This window comes from Thunnus maccoyii, chromosome 14, assembly GCF_910596095.1.
Source record: "Thunnus maccoyii chromosome 14, fThuMac1.1, whole genome shotgun sequence".
Classification (NCBI taxonomy): domain Eukaryota; kingdom Metazoa; phylum Chordata; class Actinopteri; order Scombriformes; family Scombridae; genus Thunnus; species Thunnus maccoyii.
This window is the reverse complement of record NC_056546.1, coordinates 6,405,912-6,424,164: the sequence shown is the minus strand read 5'-3', so window position 1 is coordinate 6,424,164 and position 18,253 is coordinate 6,405,912. Positions and strand designations below refer to the sequence as shown.

Below are 18,253 nucleotides of genomic sequence, written 5' to 3'. Positions count from 1 at the left end.
TTTGAACAACAGATCATTTTCAGAGCATTCAGCGGGACACAAACTCCATTTGGTGGATTGAAATGATGTGATAGCATACCCGCCTTTCACTAGAGTGTGTATATAGTTCAAGACACCTGTGTTAATGGTGTGATAGGGAAGCAAGTATAGAAGCTTTGCCTGTATTGACAGATTGTGATTAAAGATTGTGTGTGTATGTGTGTGTGTGTGTGTGTGTGTGTGTGTGGGTGGGTGTTGAGGACATGCCAGTGACCTGAATTATACAGCTCTGTCTGTCTGTCTGTCCATCTGCTTATCTTCCCGCTGTCTGTCTCTGTGTCTGTCCGTTTATGTCTGTGCCTTCAGGCTTCCATCTTTTATTGTTCTGGATAAATAAAGAGATTGGGTCGCACAGAAAAGAGGCCTGCACAGTCACACATACACACACAGACACACACACACACGAAAGCATCCGCGAATATGCGCACACATACACCCGATCAGATGGTTCTTCGGATGAAAGGGTCATTGTGGTGGCGCAGCTACAAATCCTTGCAGCCCTCAGCACTCGACAGCTAAAACACACACACACACGAGTAGGTATAGCTCTCTTAGTGGGGACATTCCCTAACCATCACGACTAAATGCCTAACCCCAACACTTAAACTAAACTAAACCTAAACCCAGTTCTAACCTGGAGCCTAAAATCAAATCTGAACCCTCAAACAGCCCTTTGAGGGTGTGTGAGGAAGTGAAAAATGTCCTCACTTCCTAGGTCTAAAACTCAAGTTGGTTCTCACAATGATAGCCATACAAGTACACACACACACACACACACACTCACTGCCCATAAAGGTGGCTTACCCTCATTTACAAATGCATGGCTTTGTGACTGACCCATTAGCAAAACTAGTGGGAGCACAACCAATGAATTATTCAGCACCTCCTTAAGGGTTAAAACAGGCGGAAAATATGCTTGTTAGGATCTCAAAAGAACAGACAGAATAGACATTTAAAGAGGAAAAAAAAGAGACAAAATACAGAAAAGATGAGAGAGAAAGAAACACTCGTTAGAAGTTCCAGATGTATTAAAAAAGTTCCCTCTATCAATCACAATGAAGTTATTAATTATAAAACATACAGATACACATTTAAAGTTTCAAAAGGAAAGCAACAAAAAGAAAAAGAAAAAAAAAGGCGTCCTCAGAAAGTTAGAACAAGATGTTACTGACGAAACATGAATTATTCAGAGCCTCCTTAAGAGTGAAAACAGGCGGAAAACAGACTTGTTAGGAGTTTTTTGAAATAATTAAAAAATACTAAAGGGACAAAATACATCTCTTGGAACACAAAAAGCCTTTATTCTCAGAGGTTATGAAAAAAAAAATCGAATAATAAGAAAAAAATGAATAATTCAAGGCCTCGTTTAGATTTAAAACATGTTTCTATATGTTTACAAAAAAGAGGAAAATATTGTTTATGAGTATTTCTATGAATATTTGAGAGTCATGATGAGTATTTACAGGTCAGAGAAGGAAATATGGTGTGTGTGTGTGTGTGTGTGTGTGTGTATCACCTCCAACCAGACTAAAGAAGTGACACATCTCTTCCATAACGATCAAAAATGCTCCTGATGATTACATGACTCAGTGGCCTTGGAGAGTGTAAATCTCTCCCCCAGACCTCGTCTCACCTCCCCCTCTCCACCTCCCCTTCCTCCCCCCCTCGCTCGTCTCGGTCTCTCCCCCCTCCCCTTCCCTCCATCTGGCCCTCACCTCCCTCTCTTTCTGTCCTGACTCTCCATCCGACTCACCCCATCTAGCTTCACTTTTTTTTGTGTGTGTGTGTGTCTCCATCCCTCTCTTCCTCAAACCTTCGATTCTCTTTCTGTAACCACCCGGGCGTATATAAGTGAGTGTGGCAGGCTTGGTTGGTGTGTCTTTGTGCATCACTGCTTTAGACTAACAAACCCCCACCCGATACCCTCTTTTCACACACACATACACACTTCACCATACAACAAATTCAAAAAGGCCGAAGAACTTTTCGAGTCATGCCAGATGTTCCGAGCTTCGCATCCTCTCTTCCTCGTTTTCCTTTCTTGTCCCCCTTTTCTGTCCCGTTTCCTCCCTTTTCTCGCTCATCCATCCTTTTATTCTTTTTTTGTTTCTACTTTTATAGAACCTCCTCATCTCTCGGTTTCCTTCTCCCATCCTTATGTTCATCATTACTGCTTTTAAAACGTCTCTTTTTATCTCCTTTATTTATTCCCCTTCCATTTTTTTCCATTTTTCTTCTTTTTGTATCACATCCTCCACTCTTTTCCCCCTTTTATGCGTCCTCTATTCTCCCCCATCCTTCAATTCGTTTGAATGTTTGCACACCATCCTCTCCTTCCTTTCCTTTCTTTTCTCTCTCCACTTCCCTCTCCCTCTTCTCCTCTTCTTTTTCCCCTTCCTTCCTTCCCGTCCCTTTACTGTCAATGCGATTCTATATTGTATAGTTCTACAGTCCATTCAGCTCAATCAGCTCCAAACATTTATCTAAACAGTAGCTTTTTTGCTAATGAAAGCATATTCCATCTCAATTATTTCCTAATAGTCTGGATTTTAAAGATATTCATCCTTCCTTTTCCACTTTTCTGCCTTGAATCTAATGGCATGCTTCTTTATTAACCATCTGCATCCTTATTTCCCTCTTTTATTTTAATTTCCTCTTTTTCTTGCTTTCTCCCTCTCTCCAAAGACCCCCACATCCTCTGCCCCCCCCCCCCTCCCTCCCTGCCTGCCTGCCGTTCTCCATCTGAGGCCTATTGATTCTCTACTGGGGCCTTTTTTTTTTCTCCTACCCCCTCCACTTTCAGCTGTCAGGAGAAGATGGAATCTTCTGATGTCCCCAACCACGATAAACAAATTGTGACGCAAAACTCTTTGGGATACAGAGCACACGCTCGCAGATACGTAAAAATGCAAAACAGATGGGGGACAGAGAGAGATGATCAGGAAAAAGAGAGATGGAGGAGATGGAGGGAGAGACGAGGGGGGGAATGATTTGCACACCTATTCATTTTTAACGTCTCCTGGGGTTGCGAGCGGAGGCTTTATTACAGCACGAGACTTTATTTATCTCTCTGGATCCTTTTCTTTCTCCCACGTCTTTTTGCCTCTCATATCCTCTTTTTCTAACTGCCCTTTTTGCATTTTCTCTTCCTGCACACATCTTTTTTGCCCACATCTCTCTGTACTAATGTAATCCTTTTCAGTACTTAATTGCAGTGATTTTATGAGAAGCAATGTCTTCATTTAGTTTTTTACTGTAATGCATCCGTGCAATCTGTAAAAAAAGAAACCCATCTGATTTCTGCTCACTTGTCTTCCCTTCGTTTGTCTCCATTGTCCATTTTGCATCCTCTGCCCTCTCTCCCCATCAGTTTGTCCCTCCGTCCCGCCTGCCTGCCTGCATCCGTTTTTGTCCGTCCCACCTTCTCTCCCACCCTCCCTTCCATTCTTCCAAGTATTGATCTAGCTGTCCATGATATGTCACCGTGATTGACAGCTACTAATTGGCTTAATCCCACCCCCGGGGGCATGTAGCTCTTTGGCTGATCTGGATACAGCTGTCCCATTGTCCAACAGCTGACACCATGACCCCCGGGAGCAAGTGAAGGGGAGAGATAGAAGAGATAGTGAGGTGGAGACGGACGGATCGCATATATTTACAAGGCACGTCTGTTGTTTTCATTGGAATATGGACATTTTCAGGCATTTTATATATATTTTACAACACAAACATCATCAAAGTGTCATTAGACCTTCATGCACATGTGTGAGTGCACGATGCAGCATCAAGCACTGGGTTAAATAATTTACCATTAACTCTGTAGCTGTGTCCCAGTGCATGACAGCCAAATAATACAGGGTGGTGAGGGTAAGAGTGCACAGAGAGGCGGATAGACAGAACTCGATGGAGACCTCTGAACAGTGGCAGAAGGTTTTTTTGCAAAGCGGTTTGACCGACAAATCTCCGGTTCAGAGGTCAACACTCGCAATAAACGTGCATCAACAACCGTGTGTCCAGCCAAAGCGTCCTTGAGCGAGACAGCGACTCGCTTACGATGAGATACAGACTGAAGAGAGGACAGAAAGAGAGGAAAACAGAAGAAAAAAGGGGAGGGAGACAGTCGCCCTAGAGACGAAAGAAGCAGCCCTAAGCAGACTCAGATTAGCTTTGCTCTATTGAGGAGGCAAGAGCCAGAACACAAGGTCTTAGTGGATGCCACTAAGCCTTTAAAGACCACCCTTCAGCCTGGGATGTACACCGCCCCCCCCCCCCCCCCCCCCATCCCATTTATCCAGTAACCGACACACACCGTTTACATTCACATTAGCCCAAGGAGACCTTACTGGCCTAACATTCAGGCTCATAGGCAGGTCATGATCTGTTCACCTAGAAGCCATTAGCGGTTTAATAGCTTTGAAGCACTTTTTATTCATAATGATAAAGTGCAACGACGGGTTTGATTCCAAAGCAGCGCGTGCATCATCAAACATTTTACTCCTTTGTAAGGAACGGCCTCAGGATAGCTAATAACCTCATTAATGTCTGACAGCGAGTTCTTCTCTCATGTCAGCTGTTCAAGGTTGGACATCTTTACATGGAATTGAATAGAAGAAAACTAGGAAATAAAAAAAAAAAAGGCACAAAAAAAGAAAAAATCAAAGACTTGTGTTTGGGTTGCACTATAAAACACAAAGCCAGCTTTGCAGTCTGGCCGGATTGATTTGACCTTTTGATCCTGTCACCGATAAACCAAATACAACACCTCGCAAAATAAATGCTTCAAGGGCTTCATTTCAGTGTGGTATTGATCTGCGTGTGACATTTGTACTTGCATGGTTCAAGTTGAAAATACACACACCGTTCTAAGCAAATGTCTTGATGTCCTGTGACTTAAACAACAGAAAAATTAACCATTCCTCTTTTTTTCAGTCGTTTAATAAATTATTTTGGAATCAAAACTATGAAAATGAATGAGTCATGGTGGGACGAATCGACGTGGGCGGGGGGGGGGGGGGGGTGCGCACAGAGGTAAGAAGGAGGAATTGATCAGCAATGTTGTGGACCATTACACTAACCATGCATGTGTAATGACCCTAATTACCCCTCTAAATCGTCCTCTCCCACCCCTCACCCACAAACCGCCCGACAAACACTCGAATCAGTGGAGCACCGGAGGACACAAGGGTCATTGTGCCAAAACATCCTCCCCTGCAAAACGATCCACTTCGCTCCCTCTCCCTCCCCGTTTTCTGTTTACCCCCCCTCATCCTGCTCCGAACCAATGCACGAACGCGCTGGATACTTGATAATAACCCCCCCCCCCCCCCCCTCCTCCTCTTCCATCCCCACAGGGTTGTTGAGGCCAAAATCTCCTCCCTCCTTTCTCCAGGTTGACACAGAGAGCCCCTTGTTGTTCTGAGCGGCAATCACATACCTCAATAAGCTTCTTCTGTTGGTTCTCAAACTTCCCACCAGCCCCCAGACCCCCCACACCCCCACCACCATGAATCACGTATCTCAATGAAGCTGCAAAAAGCGGTTTCTTTCTGCCAAAGGTACCCAAAAGTGATGCATGTTTGTCTCAGAGCAACCACCTGGAGCAGATTTTACCCTTTTATAGATTTTTTTGACGGCCAAGTGTTTGATATAGGCTCGAATAACCATTTTAAAACCAGTTAGAATTCTTTGTGACAACTCGCAGCACAGACTCTGAGTACAGAGGTAAAAAAAACTGACATTAAAACTTCAGCTTGCAGTTGAGTTAACATTTCTAAACACAAGACTCAACACCAGCAGCACCGCGCTGTCAAGTGCCCTTAAGCAAGCGCACCTGTTAGTCCCCGCTCAATGTAAGTTGCTTTGAATAAATGCATCAGATAAATACCGTATCTGAAAGATAAATAGAAAATGGAAGTCTTGCCTCTAAGTGTCGCGGCGAGATATTTTCTTTGATATATTTCTTTTCATCTTGAGAGTGAAACCTGGTGACACGCAGCTCTTATTGCTCTAAAGTGCTCTTATAGATTGGTGCATCGCCTTGTGTTGAATAAAATATTAGCATACGCTGTGAATAAAACATCAGGACTATTTTCTTATATAAAAAGGTCAAAACAGCTGTCTAGACGAGCAGTGATCTATTTACCCCCGTTTGTCTGCCCCCCCGTGCAAACACACATGACTGCTCCAACACATTCGCGCGCCTCTATCGGTATTACAGTCGACTTTTAAGGACTTTCCACGGACTAGATCGACTTCACTAACTCCTATTCCATACTGTATCCCTCGCTTTAAGAAAACTCAGGAGAATCTCAATGAAAACCAGAACCTTGGGGGTTTTTCCAGGTCTCTTTATGCTTGTGGAGACATCTGCTTCTCATAAAGATAAGAGCACAAGGCAAGGTACATGCTTAAACTTCCACACACACACACACACACACACACGCACACACAGAAAGCCCAGAGTGACCTTCCATATCTCACCTTTAGGTGACACAGACACATGCAGACAGACTGCCTGAAACCACTTTTATTTGTTGTTCTGGGGACGCTCATCATGCTCAGGTGCACACACACACATACACAGACTATACACGCTGACCTTGCTTGCTCAGCTTTAGCACTAGTGTGTGAAAACACCCACACGCATAGACACACTGGAGTGACACCACACACACACACACACACACACACACACACACACACACACACACACACACACACAGATACACGCACACTGTGACCTTGTTTGTTCAATCTTGCCACTAGAATATGAACAATGTTGATGACACTTGCTTTCATAACATCACAATAAAAATAAACACGGCTGTGACAAATTTGGTGTCACTCCACATAAACACTGAAAACACATACAATGTATGAAAATGGCTCAAAGCAACTGCTACTCTTTCAAAATAACTCCAACTGGATTATCTGTATATGTTTCAAAAGACAACCACTGTTCTTCAAAGTACATTCAAATGTATCCATATCTAATGCTAAGCACTATAAAACTGGTATGTCTTTGTTAATATTGATCAAAAATGACAAAAACAGTAACATGACAATTAAGTTCACCTTCATTTAGTTAAATGCAAATCAATTAGATGTTTTACTTGCATCTAAGATGGCATCAGGGTTGTCAAAGCATCTGCACGAGTGTGCATTTATGATCACGTGAAATGCTCTTTCCCAGAGCGACATATTCATCTATGACCCCATTTACACCTGGTATGAACATGTGATCTCTATCTGTCTACATTATCTAGATAATGACATCCAGTCCATGGGTCACTGCATTTAGACCTGGTATTAAAATGCATAAATGGCGGACTTGTCAACAAACATGACAGACTTCTAGCTGTTGCTGCTGCTACTTGTAGCTTTTGCATGGCTTGTTTTAGCTAGCAGGAAGAGGCGGACTTCAACTTATTTTTCTTATGAATGTGGTGACGCTGTACAGATGTGGTCTGGCTGATCCGATCGCATTCCGAGTGTATTCACATGCATCCAGATACAGTCTGCATTTAAATTCCAGGTGTAAATGAAGTATTAATTGAAATCTAGTCAAAGTGAGTGAACCGACTTAACATTTATCCCTATATTCATCCTGGTTTAAAGGGCAGAATCATCTGTGTTTGTTAAATCCTCACTGTTGAATATTAGGTGTTAATCATAGTTCACACATGGATTATTGGCAGTGTGATAAACCTGTATCGTCTGAGCAGCAGAGGATCCATCAGTATCAGTCCTCTTCCCTCTATATAGATAGGGTCTTATATGGCGAAATAACAATTAGCGGGTCCTGAAGGAGGCTATATCTGTCGTTCACTGCTTCTCCTTTCACTGAAAAGGTCAGTGCAGTCACAGCTGCAAACGAAACCTAAAGAGACAGTGGGAGAGCGAGATAAAGACAGAGAGAGAGAGAGAGAGAGAGAGAAACTGAGATGCGAAGGAGAGACACGGATGAAAAATAGAGAAAGAGAAGAGAGAAACAAGCGGATTTATGGACAAAAACTGAGAGGGAAGAGGTTGCTTTATATAAGCGCCGCTCTATAAGTCTGAGTCATGGTTAGGGATTAAGGCATAGAGCGGGCAAAGAAATATACTGGAGTCAAGCCGTTCACTTGGAAAAAAGTGAAATTAATACTGTCCAAGGAAGAAGCAGCAGTCATATTCAATCATATTACACCATTAAAAGTATCACGGTCAATGAAGCATGGATAGAGAGGGGGGAAAGGGAGGATGAGTGAAAGCATGAGAAAGTGGACTGGAAAAAGAGTCAGAGGGATAGAAAAAGGAGGATGGATGTAAAAAAAAATAAAGGGAGTGTGGGAGCTAGAAACAAAATAAACACATTCACACAGAGAAACAAACAGAAAGAGACAGAGAGAGGTAAAATAGAGCGAGGTTATTATGGTAAAGAGGTCAAGCCTGCCGTAATGCTCTGTCTCGTAGAAAAGAAAACAGGCTTTACGTGTGTGTCAGAGTGTGTGTGTGTGTGTGTGTGTGTGTGTGTCCGTCTTATCTGCCTCTCTGTGTCTGTGCATGTGAGTGAGCCATCATCTGCCACCGCACTACACACATCACATCAGAGCCCCGTAACATGCGCGCCGTTATTTGTGTGTGTTTTTTCGTCTCAGACTAAGACGGTGGTTATGTAATCTAAAGGTTTATTCTGAGCGTGTGAAGGTACGCGGAAGACGGAAACAGTGTTATCTTTCAGAGCACACCTTTATGTCTGCAGAGCTGTATCAATAAGGACCTTTTTCACACAGGAAGTTCAGGGTTTTTTTGAGCAAGCGGCTCATTAGTAAACTTATTTACTAGAGACGCCAACAAGGCCTGAGGTTTGGTTTGAACATTTGTAAGGACATTTTTTGTCAGATGATCGATATGCACTTTCTTGTGTGTGTGTGTGCACTTGTTTTCACATGTACACACACACACAGAGCTTGATTCTGCTTAATGCTGCTTTGTGCTGCAATGTGTGTTTGGTTATATAACTTCCCCAAAACAGGACTTGTATCACAGTATGTGGATTTTTTTTATGTAATATGTTTTGTTTTGTTAAATCTGAGAGTTAAATGACATTCTGTAGCTTTTGGTTACACAATTCAAGAGTTTCCTGAAGCTAATCAAATAATGCATTCATGACGGCGATTGCCAAACAACCTATATTTACATATTACATCATGTTTTCCACTTCATTCACTTTATTTTGTCATGAACCCGTGAACATACAGGAAGATGTTTCACTATCAGAGCTCACCTGGGAGCCTGCAGATCATCTCTGTGTGTTTGTGCTGGTCAGGCTGCGGCTGCTACCACGACCCTCCTGATAAAATGAAAGTAAAACCAGCTGTTGACCCAATATTGCTTGATTATTGGGATTATTTTCAAACTGTGATGTTTGAAACATTTAAAAATAAATAACTGCTTCAAATGTGGAGCCGTTCATTCATCCAACATACGCTACTTCCATAGCTGCGGGTAGCCGACTACCGCAATCTGATGGTTCACTGATCATCAAGTGAGGTATCTCCCATATCTTGTTCTCTCACTCCTTATTATAATAGGCCACTTTTTACAGGAATCACACAAACCTGGCAGCTCTGCATAGACCTTAGACTACTGGTATAATATAAAGAATTAAAGTTAAAATGACTTGAGATTGTTAAAAATACTGGTTCACCAGCACTCAGACACTTGTGATAGCTAGCTAGCTAGCTAGCCAGACAGATAGATAGATAGATAGACATGAGTACACTGATCAACACTCTCTTTAATATATCAGTCATAGTCTGGTTTATTTTTGGTTCTTTTTCAGGGGAGTAAATGTTTTCTGTTTGTCTACAGCACAGTGGGGATGAATACAGAGGAGAGGGAGAAAGGACATACTGAAGAGGACAGGAGAAGAAGAAAAAGGGAGAACAGAGGCGAGATAAGAGGACAGGATAAGGGGATAGGAAAGAAAAAACATGAGAGAGGAGAGGAGAGGAGAGGAGGAAGGAAAGAAGGAAGGAGAGGAACAGAGAGGATGAGACAGGAGAGGATGAGAAATACTAGATAAGTCCCAGCGTGATCAAAGCATTACTTTGACATCAAGAGCGGGCCTCGCCAGCACGCTGACTGGTTAATGCTAGAAACACACATACGCACGTCAAGACATTAGAATACGTGTGTGTACGGAGCCTCTTCTCATATGTATCCAAGTGATACTGATATACACAGTGAGCCAGACTGCTTTTCATGAGACTATAAACATTTTTAACCCCTTACGGTTTGGATCTGATTGTCTCGTAGCTGTCTAGACACAGACAGGATTCTGATTGTCTTTGTTTATTTGTTCTAAACAAAGGTAAATAGGGGGTAAAAAAAATCCAATTACCTGACACCCACGTCTACCGCGCCACAATGCGAGCGAAAGAATGAGCTTCTACTTCTCACAGTTAGGCTGTCATAACCGGCTCCATGCTCCAGCATACGGCACACAGAACAATCCTCTTGCTTGAAAAATCGGTTGCCATGACTCTTTTTTTGTGTGTGTGTGTGTGTGACATTTCTCAAAATAATTCAACCTTCGTGATTTTACTGGTAAATCAGTTCAAACTTTACAGCCGTAACCTTTCCGTCTCCATGGAACGCGCCGCGGAAAACAATGAAGGCCACAAAACAGGAACTCAGGAGCAGGAAAACACTGAAGGCCACAAAGCAGGAATTCAGAAACACATATTAGAGAATACTTCTCCCATGATTCTCTAATATGGTAAGAAAAAGACGTTAAACATGCAGATTAGGCCACTTATTTCCAAAGAGAAAGTTTATACAAATAGGTGTGCGAGCCCCTCCTCTCACCGTGACATCGGATACCACGCATCATAACAATCTGTCAGACGTTCTTCCCTCAAGCTACGTGTTCGAGACGTTCATTATGCAGCTGTTTCTGTCCCCTGTGCACTATGTCGTCTAATGTGATTTCTCACTTTCTTGTTAGTGTAAACTGTGGCAAAACAAAGGGACGTATGACAGATGTTCTCGGCCCAGACGGAGGTCACAGTTACATGGTTGTTCAGACCGGAGAGCCACCGGGACGTGACTTTTTTTAGTTAAACTATCTATCAGTCTGTTTATCTGCATGTCTCTTCATCCACCTCGACAACGCCGAGTCCTCTATCTAACCCTGCTCGTAATCAGATAAGCTCTACGCAGCATTTGCTGTTTTGGCTGACCACTGAGGTTGTGTGCGTGTGTTTTCGGTTTTATGACTGCTAAATACATTCTGTTTGCATGCGATATGCTCCTATTTGGAAGCGATCTGTCATCTTCTAACATGACGTAGCAAAACACACACACACAGTATGCATGCATGTGTTATAAACAAACAGAAACACACACACATGCACACACACTGTACCTCGAGGCCATAGCCGTCTGTCCACAGTTCACCTTTACAAATGTGTTCCATCAGCAAAATTAACTTGATACAATTAACATAACCATGTTAATTATGCTAATCAACAACACACTTCCTACAAATACACACTCAAACCTGTTTCTGTGTGTGTGTGTGTGTGTGTGTGTGATTCACTCCCTGGCAGTCTTACTAGAGAGGAATGAAGACAGAAGGATGAAGGTGTCAGAGAGAGAAGAAGACAAACAGATGGATGAGATGAGATGACTGATAGAAAATAAATCCAAAAGTTTGATAATCGGTTAATTGTTTTTAACTTTAGAACTGCGACAATGGGGGAAGAGGATGATGGGAGGAAGACAGTAGAAAGAGAGAGACAGTGAGTGAGGTGAGACACCTATGAATGACCGCTTCACTGCTGGCTCCAAAGAGAAAATGAACACACACACACACACACACACACACATACACTGTTAATTATTATCCAGAATAATGAGAAGCAAACGACTCATTAAATCTCTCCTTGACCTGCACACAGCAACTAGCCTCTCTTCCTTCCTTCCTTCCTTTCTCTATCTTTCTTTCTTTCTTTCTCACTGACTCTACTGTACCTGTCAAACCAGAAGCCTTTTCAGCTGTGAATTATTAATCGGCATTAAAGCAAACCCCTAAAAATGATCACTGACCCCAGTCTGGAGCATTTTTTTGTACCAAACCAGTGGCAGAACGTAAAGAAACGCTCCTGAAATTCATACGTGAGATGAACTTTGCTCTTGACCTTCATCCTGTATCCCCTCTCTCTCTCTTTCCCCTGCACTGTTTCTCAGTGTCTCTCCCTGCTGAATACTGTCTGCTAAAGTAGAAATGCAGTTTAAAAAAAAAAAAAAAAGAAAACAACCTTGCTTTCCCTCCTCTCATGTGACCACTGCCATGAGACCACAAACCACCTGACTGCACCTAACGACTGTCACAGAAAACAAATTACGCTGGATTACACAGATACGCTCTCTCACACACACACACACACACACACATATAAAATACCATACATACACTTAGCATATACACACACACACACACACACACAAAAACACAAGGTGCTCTGATCAATATCGCTCTCTATCCGGAGCAATCGATTCTCATTTTAATCTGATCAATATCCCTACCAACACTGTATTCCGATCATCAATAGCGAAATCGATGAAATTGCTCATTAATCCCGAATTAACATTGATCCGAGATGCACCGTTATCGCAGTTACACCACAGTCTCATCATCTGGCCGTAAATCTACACGGGCTGGTCTACACGGTCTCTGCACTCCGGTGTCGGGGAGAAAAGGTCAAACTAACCGAAGAGCAATATTTAACTACTCCTGCAGAACAACTGACGAAGCTCTAAAATTAAGAATTCAACATTTTTGGCTGTCGAGTCTTGCATTAGAGAGGCGATAAAAAAGCAAATCAGACTTAAAAGTCGACATTTAATTGATGCCGGAGCATCTTTGGTGCTGCCACATGTTTTTTTGGTATAATTGCTCTAAGTGGCGTCCTTGTTTGTTTTCTGGTTTTATTTGAGACGCTGCTCTTCCTCGTCTCCAAGTCCTCGTGTGCATCCATCCAGCTTACGCCTGCGCTACTTAAATGACTTCAATGTGACTTTCCTCAACTAAATAATGAGAGCATGGGACATGTTCATGAATCACGCTGCTACTGGTTGCCCAAAAATGAAAAGTGTTTTCCAGCTTACTGACTTTAATTCATTCGTTTTCTTTGTTCTTCTTTTCAGGGTTACATCCAATACATGAGGCTGAAAACACCCTCAAAAGTTAACACATGCTTAAGATATAGTGACTTAACATGTTGGTCTGGCGCAAACTTTGGATATAAAAGACAGTTTTAGATAAATAATGACAATGATTGACTGAATACATGCATCCATTAAATTTGTGCTGAACTTCGTATTATAATTTCCATGTCAGTGGTATGTAGAACTCCGGAGGACTAAGTGAAACCACATGAGCACAAGAGTGAGTAAAAGTAACCAAACCCGGGACATAATACTGAGAGGAAACTGTGTCGACAACACTGAACCACCTGTGCTGTCTCCCACTCCTCCTCACGTTCAGCGATACCCAGGAAATCACCCCCCCACCCCCCTCACCCCCACCCACTTCTTTACCCCTCATTAAAAGCAGACAAATCAGCCACTGTCCTTTTTTTTCCCTCCTCTAGAGGGCAAGTAAAGGGATTAGAGGTCAAAAACACTAATTACAGACACCGTCATTTAATCTGGTTGAGGTCACCAGATTAGAGTTATAATCCCATCGTGCTGCCGCAGGAAATTATAAATCGATGTAACGTCTACCTGCAGCTTCCCCTTTATGTTGTCATGAATAGACAGGGAGAGGAGGATGTGAAAAACAAACATTGAAAGAAAAATATAGAGAATGGAAGAAGGTGAGACAGATTTTTTTTTTTAAAAAGTTGCACGTGAGAGAGAAGTGAGGCAGTTAAACTAGTACTGACTGTGCTTTCTATCGGTACCAGTGAACCCAGGGACTGGAGGGAAGCAAAACAAAACAGTGCAGAGGCAAAATGGAGAAACCGACTCAGTCCTCCCTTGACGCCCTCCCCTCCTTCACTGCTGTTTCCCCCCACTCTCTCTCTCTCTCTCTCGCTTTTCTCTCTCTCTCTCTCTCTCTCCAGGAGGTAATGTGAATCTGAAGGTAACAGAAGCTAGTCACGGTGGACATGCTTATCCAGACAGACTAGACTCGTGTGTCTGTGTGTGTATGTGTGTGTGTGTGTGTGTGTGGGCGTGTGTGTTCGAGGCGTGCGAAGATTGAATCCTGCATCCCTGGGGAGCCTAACTACCTCTCCATCTCTCTGACTGGCCCTCCGAAAGAGAGGGAGGTAGGGAGAAAGAGAGAGAGAGAGGGAGAGAGGGAGAAGGAAAAACAAAAAAGAGACTGGGGAAAGAATTAGAAAGAGCAGAGCAGAGCAGTCGCTGCCGCAGCAAAGCCCAACAGCTCCCTCTGTCGTCACACCGAGAAGATCTAATACTCCTCTCATTCATCCCCTCCTCTCTTCTTCTTTTTTTTTTGAATTTTTGTCTCTTCATCTACAACGTGTCCCTCGGTTTCTCTCTCTTTCCATCCTCCCCTTTTTCTCCCCCTCTTATCCACATTTTCAAAGAAACTAGTTTACAATGCCGTGACTTATGAGAATGAGCAGCTGGTGCCTAATTAAATATAAATATAACGATTACAGTGTAATAAATTAATCCCTCTATCTCTCTCTGCCTCCCCGGTGAGCTACGTCAGCAGTGTTTGCAGTCGGTTGCCTTTAAACTCATTCCAGGAAGCGAGGTTTGTTTTGTTTTGTTTCTTTTTTCTTTTCTTTCTTCAAAATCCAATCCTGCACAAGGATGAGGAGAAATCAAAACAACTTTGGTCATCGAATCTTTCAAAAGTGGCTCAATGGCAGTCAAAGTCAGACTCGTTTGAAAGTCAGAATGCTTCACCTGCGTGCGGTGTTTGTTTTGTCTGCTTCAATCAATGTAATGAACATTAAGATTTTCAAATGATTGTGTTCCATTACTAAAAGATGAGAAAGAGGACAAGAGATGTGGATTTAATCCGTAAAATCAATACGGGATTGCAGCTGGATCCAGACACTTTTATTAACAGATCAGGTGACTCTGTGATATTGTGCGCTTATTATATACTCATAAGAAAGTCCCCACATACACATCTCGTAATGTGTAACCTTAGTTGTGTCTTTTTCAGACTGCTGAAGGACACAAATATCTTTCTGCTGGCTGCTCATACGTGCATGTTCACAGGTTTTAATTATATCTTCACAAACTATAAGGAACACAATATATACATTCCTACTGCCAGATCCCAGAACCGCTTCATCCGACAAATCCGACGACATTTCTGTGTCAGTTTCTGTGCGATTTCTTGGCTGAACATCAGTGAAAAATCTGATACCTCAACCCACCCCGCTTTCATCTGTCATCCAAGCCAGGTTTCTCTATACCGCTCCCCCCCTTAAATAGCACAGAGATGTACTGGTACAAGGGGGGAGGCTGTGTGTCTGTCCTGCTTTTATATATAAGTATACAATCACTTTCCCAGACAAACCTGCACTTTTGTGAGAACTGAAATAAAAAAAGGGGGAGGCTGGGGGGGGTTAGCTATGTTCGTTCTTGACATAGCTAAGTGAAGACAGGCAGGTTTCTGGCTGCGGGTCTCGTTTCAGCTTCAGACAGCGGTGGCTCTCATAAAAGCGTGAGAAGAAATACACTCCTGATAGAAGTCAAGCTGCCCTCCTCTCCTCCCCCGCCTCCTCCTCATATCCTGATAGGAGTCATGCTCTTTTCTTCTCAGCTCTTCTCCTCCGTCCCCCCCCCAACCCCCCGTCCTGCTGTTTCTCCTCTCTTCACCTCGTCTCCACTGCGGACTCCGTTCTCTCTCTCTCTCTCTCTCTCTCCCCCCTTATTTTGTCTTCTGCTCCTCTCCTTAAAATGAATTTCTACGTGACTGAAGTACTGAATCTATAGAGTATTAATTAGCTCACATCCACAAGCAACAAATCGGGTGATACTTTGGCAACATTTACATTTTATTTCTGTGGAGTCACAGTGAGGAGGCTCTGATGTAAAGCCCTGTCATAAAGTAAACACAAGAAGCAGCAAAAAAAAAAAAGGGGTCATAATGACGTGTCTTTTAAGTGGCTACTGAACCACAATGTAAACTCTCAGAACCAAAGAGGGAAAAAGGGGAATTCTGCTTTTGTTCTCTGTGATGTCGACTGGTCTGGAGGCTAATTAGCAAAATTCAGGGGGCGAAAAATAAACAGTGAAGTGCTGTCTGAAGAGTAACCACATTACAAGGAAATGTGTAGGAAAACTACAACATCACTGCTGCAACACTTGAAACTAGAGGAGAGTCAAACAAGCTTTTAGCCTGTGAGAATGTAACACATGAAAGTTACAAACCCTTTTATTTTATATTTAACAAACTGGAGCTAAATGCATCTGTCTCTCCAATGTTGGCTGCAGACTTTGTCTAAAAGGCCTCTGCAAGAAAACAGCACCGCAAAAACCAGCCAAGCCTGCCTGTCGAATAAAATACAACAACAGCAAATTATTTGGTCAATGGCTCCCACAAGACTGAAGAGTACAGAGGGAGTCCGGGAGAGCTGGGCGAGGAGAGATGAAGAGACCAAGGGAGGAGGAGGAGGAGAAGAAGAAGAAGAAGAAGAGGAGAGTGGGGAAGATGAAATTCAAAAGAAGGAGAGAGAGAGAGGGGAGACATTTCATAGCGCAACAGTGTGGGAGACACAAGGAAAGGGAGGTGGAGAGTGAGAGTGAGAGAGATTATTGCCTGCTTGAGAGCAGCAATCTTGAGCTGTACCATGAATACCAAAGACTGTACAGCCCTACAGTCAACGCAGCCCCTCCTCCTCCTCCCCCCTCCATGAAAACGCAGCAGAATTGCAGCTGCCCAAATTATACACCAATATCTCACTTACTCTCCCGTTGAAAACGACTCAGCAGCAGCAGCAGCAGCAGCTCAGTACTCCATCCATAATTATTCATAATCAGACCAGCACAGAGACTCAGCCAGCAAGGACACGTCTTCAGTAGATTTCAGATGTCTGTTTCAACAATTAAAAAAAAAAAAAAAAAAAAAGATCTGATGTGGCCCTGCAGGGACTATAAGCCAAACGCACGGACCTAAGTGAGTGCGGAATGAGTCTGAATGAGCCTACAGGCAAGTGATCTGTATGCAATTTTTATGCAGTTTCACTGGCGCTGGCGCACACGGCGAGAGCAAGGACGCAGATCCAAGTTGAAGTATTCAAATGGATTGCATACTAAACCATATGGAGTCTTCAGGGATTCACACTTCAAGATATAATTGATTAATTCATTAAATTAATTTCACAGAGCGATAATGAACCCCGCAAAGAGCGGTATTAAGTGGGAAGACGAGACAGAAAGCAAGGAAAAAGAGAGGATGTGGTTGGTAATTTCAACTGTAAAACACATTATATTTATTTAACGGGAGATTGGAAGTGGAGGAAAAACGCTCTCTTGGAAAAAAAAGGGCCTGTATTGTGCCAAATAAATACAAGTACAGCGCTCACTTCCAAAACTAAAGACTGTCTGTCTCTTAAATATTGTAGTGATGGAGTGAATACTTTCCTTTAGTGAATGCTGTGATTTGACCATGAAACAAACACACACACACACACACACACACACACATACACATCTATTCTGATGGCGATCCAAAGAAAAGTTGTGCGTCGCAGCTTCAAGGAGCCGCCGGGCGGCACAGAAAGCGAGAAGGAGCCTACATCCAGATTATCCCCCTATTCGTGGCCAGACACACACACGCACGCGCACACACACACATGCACGCACACACACATACACACGCGCGGGCGCAGTCGGACTCAGACGCGCACGCACACACACCAAACGAGCGCAGACACACACCGACACACACTGCGCTGGAAACGTACAAAAAAATACAGGATGTGTTCTGTGAAAACCGCACAAATCCAACCGTCATCCAGTGGTCCTGAAGACTGAAGAAAGTCTGCTCTGTTCCAGCCAGCAGCACAACAAACACACACAAGTCTTCATATTTTTGTTACCATCGCTAATGCGCAAAAGCTCCGTGGGCTTTTCCTCGCGTTTTCCTTATTTGCTCAAACACTACGACATCCTCCCAGAGTGACATTTAAAAAAAATACATATATATATGTATATGCAGTGTTTGTGT

The 18,253-nt window shown here is 43.0% G+C and overlaps 1 protein-coding gene across 1 annotated transcript in view; it reads right to left on the bottom strand.

The window, feature by feature from the left end:
- The window catches only part of cdh11 (cadherin 11, type 2, OB-cadherin (osteoblast)), a 93,851-nt gene that overhangs the window by 74,212 nt on the left and 1,386 nt on the right, over nt 1-18,253 (bottom strand). The window lies entirely within an intron of this gene.